The 11,671-nt window shown below is 38.8% G+C and overlaps 1 long non-coding RNA gene across 1 annotated transcript in view; it reads right to left on the bottom strand.

Moving 5' to 3' along the window:
- Positions 1-5,703: 5,703 nt before the first annotated feature.
- LOC136839438 (uncharacterized) overlaps positions 5,704-11,671 on the bottom strand; it is a 181,830-nt gene continuing 175,862 nt past the window's right edge. The window contains exon 4 of the long non-coding RNA XR_010853339.1: positions 5,704-7,205. This is a non-coding gene — a long non-coding RNA (uncharacterized lncRNA). The remainder of the gene's footprint in view (positions 7,206-11,671) is intronic.

Raw genomic sequence — 11,671 nt, 5'->3', positions numbered from 1 at the left:
GCCTGGTACCAGTTTCTCGAATTCGTTTCTTTACATTTAGCTAAACGTATTTAAAATGTAATAACATTTTGCCACAACCATTCTGTTCTAGAGCAACCAGTTTATTAAAAACCTTATTGAGAATTCATTTGTAAAATATGGGCCCTAAGTACCAATAAGTTTTTTTATAACTTGTATTTTACTTCATTCACTAACTTACAAATTCCTTCAGTGGTTTACAATTTTCAATTCCGTAACAAGCTGAAAAGTTAGCAATTAGAAAGACCCATTAACGCAAATCCCATTTCATGTGATACATCCACATGAAGCATTCCATATCTAAGGGCAGTCATGTTAAAATCCTCCAAACGTCTTTGATTACTAAGTTCGACTATTTTCTCAGTTATCTCCTATTCGGTGGCAAATCACAAACTGACTAAGCCAATAGTATCCCCATTAGTTACTGTCCTAAACAGCCAGTCCTGAGAATTATAGTCTTTAAATTGGTTTCATGGATGGAATAGAATAGAATATAGCATTTAAGCCTAAGGTCAAGCGCTGGGAACTATGAGGTCATTCAGCACTAAAGGAAAATTGAGAGTATAAAGGTTTGAAAGGCGTAACAGGAGAAAAACCTCGCAGTTGCACTATGAAACAATTGACAAGAGAGGGTGGAGAGAAAGATATAAGAGAGTACGAACGTAGGTACATTAAAAGGAATGAAAGGGGTTGTAGCTAGGGGACGAAGGGACGCTGCAAAGAGCCTTAAGTAATGCCTACAGTGCACCGCATGAGGTGCACTGATGGCGCTACCATCCTACGGGGGTTTCATGGGTAGTTGGAAAAATAAATGGTCATTACCCTATACTAGTGACGTATTAAATTGAGTGGAATATGAAATTCAGGCAAAAAGCAAAGCGCTGGGACCTATGAGGTTATTCAGAATCGAAGTAACCAATTAAACGGAAATCGTTATAACAAATTATTAAATGTTTTTGGTAAAAGAAACTTTGCATCTCAAAGCTTTATATGGTCAACCAGATCTGCTTGCCAAACGACCTCCAACCCCTCCCCCCCCCCCAACCATTAAAAACGTCGCGCAATACTTAAACAAGAATTTGACATCAGTATTTCAGTTTTTTTTAATCCATAACTTAATCTTTTCACTGCATTAAATCCTGCATTTAACCATGTAACTTAACTTCAACATTTCAGAATTTTTTGTATGTATAATTTAAAATTCTTCTAAGTTATGCATCACCACATTAAATCCTATGTTTGGCATCAGAACAACTGGCCCCGGTCAATTGTCCTCTCCCCTCCCCCGTCAACAGCCCCATAGAGCAACTGCCCGCTGGATAATCGCCCCCTCCTTTCCCCTTTAGTGAAAAATCAGAAAAAACAACTATGGGCGATTACTATTACTAAAAATAATAAAACTTTTATTTGTTATCTTTAAAAAAGAATTATTCAATAAAACAACGTTAAAACTTATCCTTTAAGAATATTTCAATATATGATGTTAAACAATATATGCTTAAACTGTAAATTTGTAAGTTGTAAAAATATTGAAAAGCGATTTTTTACTGTAATATTATCGTAAATTGTGGACTAAATATCTCGAAAACCCCACACACACGGCGGTTCTCGAAGTCTTGTACGATGTTTGCTACGCTGACGCTAGAATCTAGATAACGTTTCCGTGTAGGCGGTGCTGATGTCCTGCGAGCATTTGACTGATGGCGACGCTGGTTAATTCCTGCTCCCACTTCAACACTCCAAGAAATTTACATATATTTGGACGGAAGGAAGTAATGCTAGCTGGCACGTGGTTACGCCATCCTTCCAGTGAGTTGTTAGTACGAGGTAAATCATCATCTACGCGGTCATACAAATTCCACATGCTAACAGGGAAACTTGGAGCTCGACTAGTATGACGACGTTTTCTGCCAATATATGCATCTTCGTAGTCGTCTTTGATAGGCTCAGCTTCAGGTGGCAAAGTCTCTTGCGGTGTCTCAGATGCTTCAATTATTTTATCTGGAGGAAGGAATGCCAAAGCTGTAATCATACGAATTTGCGGGGAAAAATCAGCGTCAGTTTGGTATTCACTTTGGAGACCCTCATATTGCACCTTGAACTATATGCTTTGTGATAAGTGGTAGAAACATCCTTTGATTGTTATGTTAGGGAAGACCTCTTCGATAACACTCCTAGCACCTTGTTCATAGTCTATAAGGAAGGCCTTTGGATTGAGCATAGAATTTATAGTGCAAGTTGTTGGAGAGTATCCTCATAAATTGCTCGTTGATTGTTTGGTAGCAGAGCATAAACACAAGGAATAACTCTTTCCGAAGTAAAACGATGAATATTGTACAGTTGGTAAAACAGCTCGGGTACAACTCGAAACGTCCCATCACCAAACCAATTATTTGAAATTTTCAGCAGGATGATGTTCGTAATTGTGGAAAACACTTAGATAGGCTGCTCACTCGATACACTATCTTAAAGCAGAAAATCTTCACCATCAGCTGTCATCTTGTACTCGGATGGAATGACCATGTCAGTTAAGGCTGCGTCCACACGATCGAGCTTTGTTCTACGAACTTTGTCCGATGTGACGTCAGAAGCGGAGAAACAGCGGGCAAAGTCAGAAGTTTGCCCGCTTCTGACGTCACACCGGACAAAGTTCTTCGAATAAAGCTCGATCGTGTGGACGCAGCCTTAGCTTTGACAGAATAGAATGAGCAGCACAGACAGCTTGTTTGTAGCCCCTTATTGCACGTCTAATGTCTCTTACTGGTGGTAGTAGAATCGAGACACCATTTGATGAATTGTTTGGGCAATGATTTGCTGTACGGTCACTTGGGCGCCAATAACTTTCCTCCCGTACAAACAAGACTTCTTGGCGGCATATGCCTGCAGCATGGGTGTGATCATTTATATGGCCTACCACTTAGTTTCCAAACTAACTCTGGCTTTACAGTTGCTATGCCGACGTGTTTCACAATAAGATAAAGCATTATTTGCCAATTTTTCTCCTTCACAGAAGTAGCCATCAGAAATAAGCTTAATTATACCACGTTCACTTCGAGCGAACTCCAGATGGGTAATTAAATTTATTCTATTTGAGAGAGTGTAGATGTAGATACAATGATCAGTTCAAGACTGAATTCTGACGAGACATTTGCTTGTTGCTACTTTATAAAGATTGAATTCTGACTAGACACTGGCTTGTTGCTACTTACTATCTTCCATTTTTTTATAAACATTTAACTAGACAGTAATTATTCAACTAGTAATAATTTCTTTAAGAATTATTTATAGAGGAAAGTGCCTGTAACTTTCCTAAACGACTGAGTTCAGACTAGTCGTTGGCTTGTATTTACCATCGAACATTTTTTCCATTAACAGTGATTATGTAATTAGGAAAAATTCCTTCAAAAATTATTTATGGATGAAACTGCCTGTATCTTCTAAATAACTGGGAACCTGACAACTTTATGAAACTTGTATTGTGGGCAATCGTCCAGGGGGCAGTTGTCCTATGGGAGCAATTGTCCGAGAACCCCTACATTTACCAACGTAGCTCAAGACCATGGAAGTGTAGCTGACCATCACATTGTCAAATTTTCATACCAATGAAAGGACATTTTGTAATAGGCTTCATGGAACAAATCAAATTTTCATAATGGATAGACATTTTGTAAGAGGCTTCATGGAACAAATCAAATTTTCATACCAATGAATGGACAATTTCTTTGTTATAGGTTCCATGGAACAACTTATATTTAGTTTTACCTTCGAATTACGCATTGTTCTATAGCAAAATTACGTAATTTACATAATTTTTTGTTCTCAATACATTCAACTGCGCTCTTGGTACCGTACATTTATTCAGTAGTATGGGTCAGATTTCAGCTCGTTCTCCCACAAATTAGCTAAGGTTGTCCCACAAATTAGCTAAGGACATTCGAGTGGTCACAACCAATACCCAAACCACATTTCCACTGTAAGTATTGAACAAATGAATTTTCAACAGTTCCATGAGAGTGGCTTACATCAGTTTGCTTACGTTTAAAATCTGATATAGGACTTTCACATGTGTACTCACACGTGAATACTGTTAACAGTCTGGCATATTTCTAATTATTTACCTTCAATATCTGTAATTGTATGGATAAACCACATTCCACATACTTTTTCCCCTATAAAATTACCGAGGAAGTAATCAAGAACGGAAAACTAAAGAACTATTTATTAATTAAAAATAAACTATAATACACAGGCAAATGGAAGGTTTACGAATCCAAAATATCCTGAAACCTAAGTTACAAACCTATCAGGATTTTAACGAAAAGCACAGCATGGAAAATTTAGAAATTAAATGAATAGAAGCCTACATCTATCTTGTAGACATCTTGGATCCTTACAAACATCACCCCAACGCTGAAAGGTTCGCAAATCCGCACCGTGTCTGCACATTTCCTTGAATTCTGGTTCCTGCAGCAAGTTGTGACCTGTAACAAACAACGGCAGCAGAAAATGTTCTTACGGCAATTACTCAACTCCGTAAAGAGAACGTTAACTCTGTCTTAAAGTAAGTACGATATCTTTTACTTTAAGGATACTTAGCTTATAAAAACCAAGAGTAACGCTTCTCCAATCATAGCCCAAAACGGTTACTACCCACTGAAAACTTTTAAGCATCTGGAGTAAGATTATCACGTATATATCATAACTATGCATTAGGGTTGTATAACAAACATTTTACAATACTACTCTGCTTCTGACGCCATTTAAAGAATTTTCACTATACGTAGAAACCACTCAAAATTTATATAATAATACTTAGAAAATTTACTACGCTGAAAGCCTCCAAAATAAAAATTAAGATAACCCACATACTATGATCAAAGTCGTATTCTTAAAATGATACCTTTGATCTTTCAAGAATGCATCTTTCAAGAATTCTGATAAAAGTGAAAAGAAACCGCTGAACTTTAAAACAAAGCAACGAAGTTGAGTAATGAGAGCTCTAGTTAGGAAGGAAATTATTACATCATAGGTCAGTTTTATCACTAATCAAAAAGAAAAACTGCTACTTAGTATACTATATTTAAAAATGTATATTGATAATTGCATTAACTGCCTGATGACCCTTTAAACATTTCAGGTGCTATAGAGCAAACACGATCAAACCGGATTGCCATGGATGGCATGGAGAACACTGACGTTCATTACAGCAACGATTCCGCTAAATAAATGGATACCAACAATTGCATCCAACTCATATGATATCTTTACAACCTTACTATGTTAATGCGTAGATCACATGCTCAAAGCCTTGTTGATGGATACCATTGGAAAACCCGTTGCCTGCGTCCACAGAGTAACAAACCCGTTGCCTGCGTCCACAGAGTAACAAACCCGTTGCCTGCGTCCACAGAGTAACAAACCCGTTGCCTGCGTCCACAGAGTAACAAACCCGTTGCCTGCGTCCACAGAGTAACAAACCCGTTGCCTGCGTCCACAGAGTAACAAACCCGTTGCCTGCGTCCACAGAGTAACAAACCCGTTGCCTGCGTCCACAGAGTAACAAACCCGTTGCCTGCGTCCACAGAGTAACAAACCTCACTGCCTGTGTCCACAGAGTAACAAAATGTTGCCTGCGTCCACAGAGTAACAAACCCGTTGCCTGCGTCCAAGAGTAACAAACCCCGTTGCCTGCGTCCACAGAGTAACAAACTCATGGCCTGCGTCCACAGAGTAACAAACTCATGGCCTGCGTCCACAGAGTAAGCCAAACAATGTTAGCAGATATAATCAAACACTACGCTATGAGTAACCTAAGTAATAAAACTAACATACCAGACAAACTTAACTTTACTACAACCCACTCTAAGTAATCATATTCCAATTATTCTATGCAAAAGATATCCACTAAAAATTTCCTTTCAACTAAAAAAATTGCTTTCGTGCTGTCTTAACAGGAGCTGAAAATAACTAGCTATGAGTTATTGACAAACTCAAAACTAATTCCATCTGCTAACAGCAGAAATCCAAACAGTACTCTAGACAATTAGACTGGGGAAAATTTTGCATGGTCTTGATTTTCAAGATAACAGCTATTGAGTAAGCAAGGCCTATTATCGTAAGTGACCCGTACGTTTAGGGAGCTTCCTATAACCCCTTAACCAGAAATTTTCCGTTGCGAGAATACAAAAATCGAATCCTCTGAAAATTAAGTCTAACACCAACTTTATGCTTAAAAATTTAAATTCGGACAAAACCTTTTATGAATATTGACCAAAATTTATCTGACTTACCAAACCACTAACTTAATCCATTTTCAGGAAGCTAAAATTCTTAAGTAAAACATACCAAGACGCTAGACCTCTACATAAATTTAATTTTTGATTTTGAATATTGCCGTTTGATGACAAACTTTAATTTCCTCAAACTTTAGGGAGCTTCTGTAAACTTAACTGAGTGGGAGGTAGCTAAACACATTTAAACACCTAATACCTATCTGAACTTGCAAGAAAACTAAGCAATAGATTAAGTCTGTACTTTCCACCTGAAAGAAAATTTGATTAGTCGGCTAAACCACCCAAGAATCCGCATAGTAGGTCATACAACCTACTACGCAGAACATGGGGGCTCCCCCACCCCTCCAGGGGCGCCCCCAAAGGGGTGGAGGATAAAGTATATACTGTTATTGAACAATATATACCTTATCCTCCACCCTCCAGGGCACCGCCCCAAAAAGGGGTGGAGGATGATATATATTGTTCAAAAACAGTATATACGAACTAAAATTACATAACTAAAAAGTAATAAATTTCACAAAATCTAAAGTAAATTTTACAAAAAATAATTTTAAAAATTAAAAAATTTTACTAAGTTAAAAAATTTTACTAAAATTTTAAAAATAACGGAAGTTACAAACGTAAATTCATGACAAACTAAAAAAAATTACAATTAAAAATGTAAATTTATGACAAATTAAAAAATAGCAAAATTAAAGTAAAATCATGACAATTTAAAAATAAAGTACTACAAAAACTAAAAAAACAAATGTTGAAAAATTAAATTTGTCAAAGAAAATATGACAAAAAATTACAAAATTTAACTAAGAAAAAAAACCTACATACCTGCCGCTAAAGTGAGATGCTTTACCGTTAGAACAGGAAATCAAGTTCAAACTCTTACCAAAAAACATCCTGAAAAAGATAAAGTTATGAGCTGTGCGTAACACTCTAAATCTTCTAAATTTTGGGCGTTTACTCACGTCAGATTATGGGTAAACGTCGACGGTGGTAATAATGGCTGCCAAAGATTTGTACAAGACTAAACGCGCACCAAGATTCGAAAATCTCCTGAACAAATATACAATATTAGCAATAATATAGTAAAGTTACAGTGTTACCTTGCTGAAGACCGGGCTTTATTGTAACTTGACCAACGAAATGACAAAAATCGATGGAAATCTCAAGAGCCAACTGTAGTATAAACGGTTTTTTCGTAAACACTACAACAGGACCAATTGCGTTACGATAAACCAAGGGGAAATTAAATACGCCACTCCTGAGAGAGAGAGAGAGAGAGAGAGAGAGAGAGAGAGAGAGAGAGAGAGAGAGAAGAGTGCCTCTCACAAACACCAGTTTAAACGTCCACCGCCCAGAACGATGTCACACTCACGACTGAAGGTCCAGATGTCCGAACTCGTACGATGTTGTCATTTTTCCAAGGACTCTAAAGTCTTAGTAGTGTCTTGCTTCTTGGAACATTACCGAATGCGATCTATGGTATTCCTGAAATTGCTAATTTTGCAAGTATATATTTATTTCCAACTCCCCTCTTTTACTTGTCTTTCATGGAAGTTTAAAATACAGCACATGATAAATAGACTTTTCTGAACATAACTCGTAATTTCTTTTAGGTCTCACGAAATAATTCGTAGCATAAGCCTGTCGCATATTTCTTTTCATCACTTTGATGAAATAACTTTTAATTCACGTTAATATTTTGTCATAACTATATATAATGAAATATTTTATATATACAGTACGTATAGACATACGCGTACACACACATATATACAGTATATGTGTGTATGTGTGTGTGTGTGTAAGCATTACATAAAACTTGCTACACTGGTATATGATTCGCAACCAAGTACAAATGAATATTACTATCATTAAACGTACTTAGCCCTTGCATTACTGCTGTGAAACTGATACCTGAGTTTTTATGCAAGATATCTATATCGCATTTTTTTTTAATTACTGAAATATCCAGGCTGCTATTTGTGGCTGCCGTGTTATCTCAGTCTAGGGGTTATCTGCCTCCCTTGAGTAAGCACTGAAAATCTCCGTTTTGGGCATTTGTTTAAAATATTATTCCTACTGATTTTTTTCTCTTCCTTTTGTTCATGTACAAACGTTTCATTCTAAACATATATATATATATATATATATATATATATATATATATATATATATATATATATATATATATATATAAATATATTACTTATATATACATATATATAATATATATACATTCTGGATATATATACACGATAAAACAAAGGGGCTACCAACAAGTCTCATAGGTCACAAAATACTTAGCTGCTATCAGCTGAGCCACTGTTATGTTGGGACTTCATTAAAAACATGTGTTATGCAAACGTGTGCAGCCTGCATGGTAAATCCCTAGGTACTATCAAGTACTTGAATCCCACCTTCGTTTGTCAGTGTTGTGAGAGTTTGTAGTGCCCCCAGAGCTCTGTGCTCTTTCCCGATGCGAAGGAATATTTCAAATTTATATATATATATATATATATATATATATATATATATATATATATATAATATTATTTATAGGTCTTGTCTGAACCACATGGTGGATGCCATCTTTGCAGGCTAAACCAAGGTACAGCAGTGGGGAGCTGGCTGCAGGGGGGATGGGAACCATGTGTGGCATGTGCTCAACTGCTACACTTTGGTTTGGGCTACAAGGTTGGCAGCTACCACATGATACAGGTGATGCTGGAGAGGCCCAAGCACCTGATAGTGAGAGTGCTCTGTTATTGGAAGCTGACCTTACTGGCTAAACCAAGGTGAGGCTGTGAAGTGCAGGCTACACGAAGGGTGGGACTCTGTGAGACATGCACTCCACAGCTGCATCTTGGCTTAACCTGCTTTGTCAGCAGCCACCACGTAGTACAGGTGGTACTGGTGAGCCACAAGCACCTGATAATGATGGTGATCAGTGACTGACTGCTGATCTTATGGTTTAAACCAAGGTGAGGCTGTGAAGCAGGCCTCACAAGGGGTAGAACTCTGTGAGTATGCACTCCACAGTAGCTCCTGGGCTCAGCCTCAAGTCGGCACCCACCACAGGGTACAGGTGTTACTGGTGAGGCACAAGCATGTGATAGTGAGGGTGCTCAGTGATTGGCTGCTGATCTTACTGGCTCAACTAAGGTGAGGTTGTGAAGCACAGACAACACAAGGGGTAGGATCTTGTGAGGCATGCACTCCAAAGCTGCATCTTAGCTCAGCCTGCAAAGTCAGCAGCCACCATGTGGTACAAGAAGCACATGTGAGGCAACAACACATGATAGTGATGGTGGTCAGTGAATGGCTGCTGATCTTACTAGCTAAGCTAATGTGAGGCTGTGAAGCATAGCCCACATAAGGCATTAGACCCTGTGAGACACGCACTCCACAGCTACACCTTAGCTCAGTGTGCAAAGTCAGCAACCACAGTGTGGTATAGGTGGTATTAGTGAGGCACAAGCACCTGAGAGTGAAGGTTCTCAGTAATTGGCTGCTGACCTTACTGGCTAAAGTAAGGTGAGGCTGTGAAGCTCAGGCAGCAGAAAGGGTGGGACACAATGAGGCATGCACCCCACATCTGCACCTTGGTGCAGCCTGCAAGGTGAGCAACCACCATTTGGTACAGGTGGTACCAGTGAGACACAAGCACCTGATATGAGGGTGCGCAATGATTGCCTGCTGGTGTTAGTGGCTAAACTAGGTGAGGCTGTGAAGCACAGGATGCAAAAGGGGTAAGACCCTGTAAGGCATGCACTCCACAGCTGCACCTTGGCAGGAGCCTGCAAGATTGGTAGCCACTATGGGGTACAGGTGGTATCGGTGAGGTACCAGCACCTAATAGTGAGGTTGGTCAGTGATGAGTCACTGATCTCACTTGCTAAACCAAGGTGAGGCTGTGATGTTCAAGCAGCACAAGGGGTGGGACCCTGTAAGGCATGCCCTCTGCCACTGCATCTTAGCGTAGCCTGTAAGGTCTGCAGCCACCATGTGGTACAAGAGGCACCAGTAAGGCACAAGCACCTGATAGTGAGTGTCCTCAGTGATTGGCTGTGATCTCAATGGCCAAATTAAGGTGAGGCTGTGAACCACAGGCCTCACATGAAGAGTGGTACCCTGCAGAGCATGCACTTCAGCTGCAGCATGGCACAGCCTGCAAGACTGGCAGCCAACACATGGTACAGGTGGTACCAGTGAGGCACAAGCACCTGATAGTGATGGTGCTCAGTTATTGGCACCTGATCTGACTAGCTAAATTAAGGTGAGGCTGTGAAGGGCAGGCTGCACAAGGGTGGGACCCTGTGAGGCATGCACTCCACAGCTGCACCACAGCTCAGCCTGAAAAGTACAAAATCCTTGGGAAGATCAGGGTTATTGCTGTTGGTTTGCTTCCCCTGTCTTCATTAGATTGTTGGGTTTTGAGAAACCTCTCCCTATTAAATATTCATTGGGTTTTCCTCCTTCGTTGAAGGATGCCACCGCTATGTTTTCTGTTTGACCTTCTTTATCTTATGTGACTGAAATCTAGCTGGTGTCAGAACTTTCATATTTACATCATTCACAAATACAGACCATTGCTCAAGACACCACTCAGATCCTTAGAATGCAATACAAAAACTTTGGAAGGTAGAATGTGACCTAGCCACAATTCTGTGTTAACAAAGTAATACAAATTCTGTTAAATTTAAATTACTAAGAAATCCTTGTACAACACTCAATTTTATTCTGATTCCACTGTTGCTCTTATTACTATGGAGATTTCCTGTAAACAAAATATTATTCATAAGTTGTCCAGCGCTAATCATACTGTCTTTCAAAGTGTTATTAACAAATTATGCAACTTCAACCGCTACATTTTTACTTATCTGTTTAATAAAAGTCTCAGTACCTTCGTTTTCCATGCCCAAGCTGTTCACGAGAGAAAACTACACAAAATGGGTTTTCTACTCCGACATTTAATCATAAAAAACAGTGTTAAATTACTCCAATTACTCTTTATCTAAACGAGAGGAGGATCGTTTGGTTTAGATTTTGCTCTACCCTGTTACAAACCATCTGTTAGCACAGTTCTTTTGTAGTCTGCAGTTTCTGTTTTCACGATTGTTTAACCTTGATCTCAACCTAACTTTTGGTCAGAACTTCCAGGCCTAGCCAATAAAACTTATTCTAAACTGTCGATGAACTGGACTCCATTTTTTAAAAAGGAAGATATGGTTATTCGCAAATCTCTCGTAAATAACAAGGACATTATTAATACCCGTCCTGATAATGGCAAAGGAGTTATTATTTTCAATAAGAACTATTGGTGCTACTATAGTATGATATCTACCAAGCTGTTCGCGACC

Source organism: Macrobrachium rosenbergii, chromosome 6 (assembly GCF_040412425.1).
Source record: "Macrobrachium rosenbergii isolate ZJJX-2024 chromosome 6, ASM4041242v1, whole genome shotgun sequence".
NCBI classification, from domain to species: Eukaryota; Metazoa; Arthropoda; class Malacostraca; order Decapoda; family Palaemonidae; genus Macrobrachium; species Macrobrachium rosenbergii.
The sequence above is the reverse complement of the archived record's forward strand: the minus strand, read 5'-3'. Positions and strand labels throughout refer to the sequence as shown.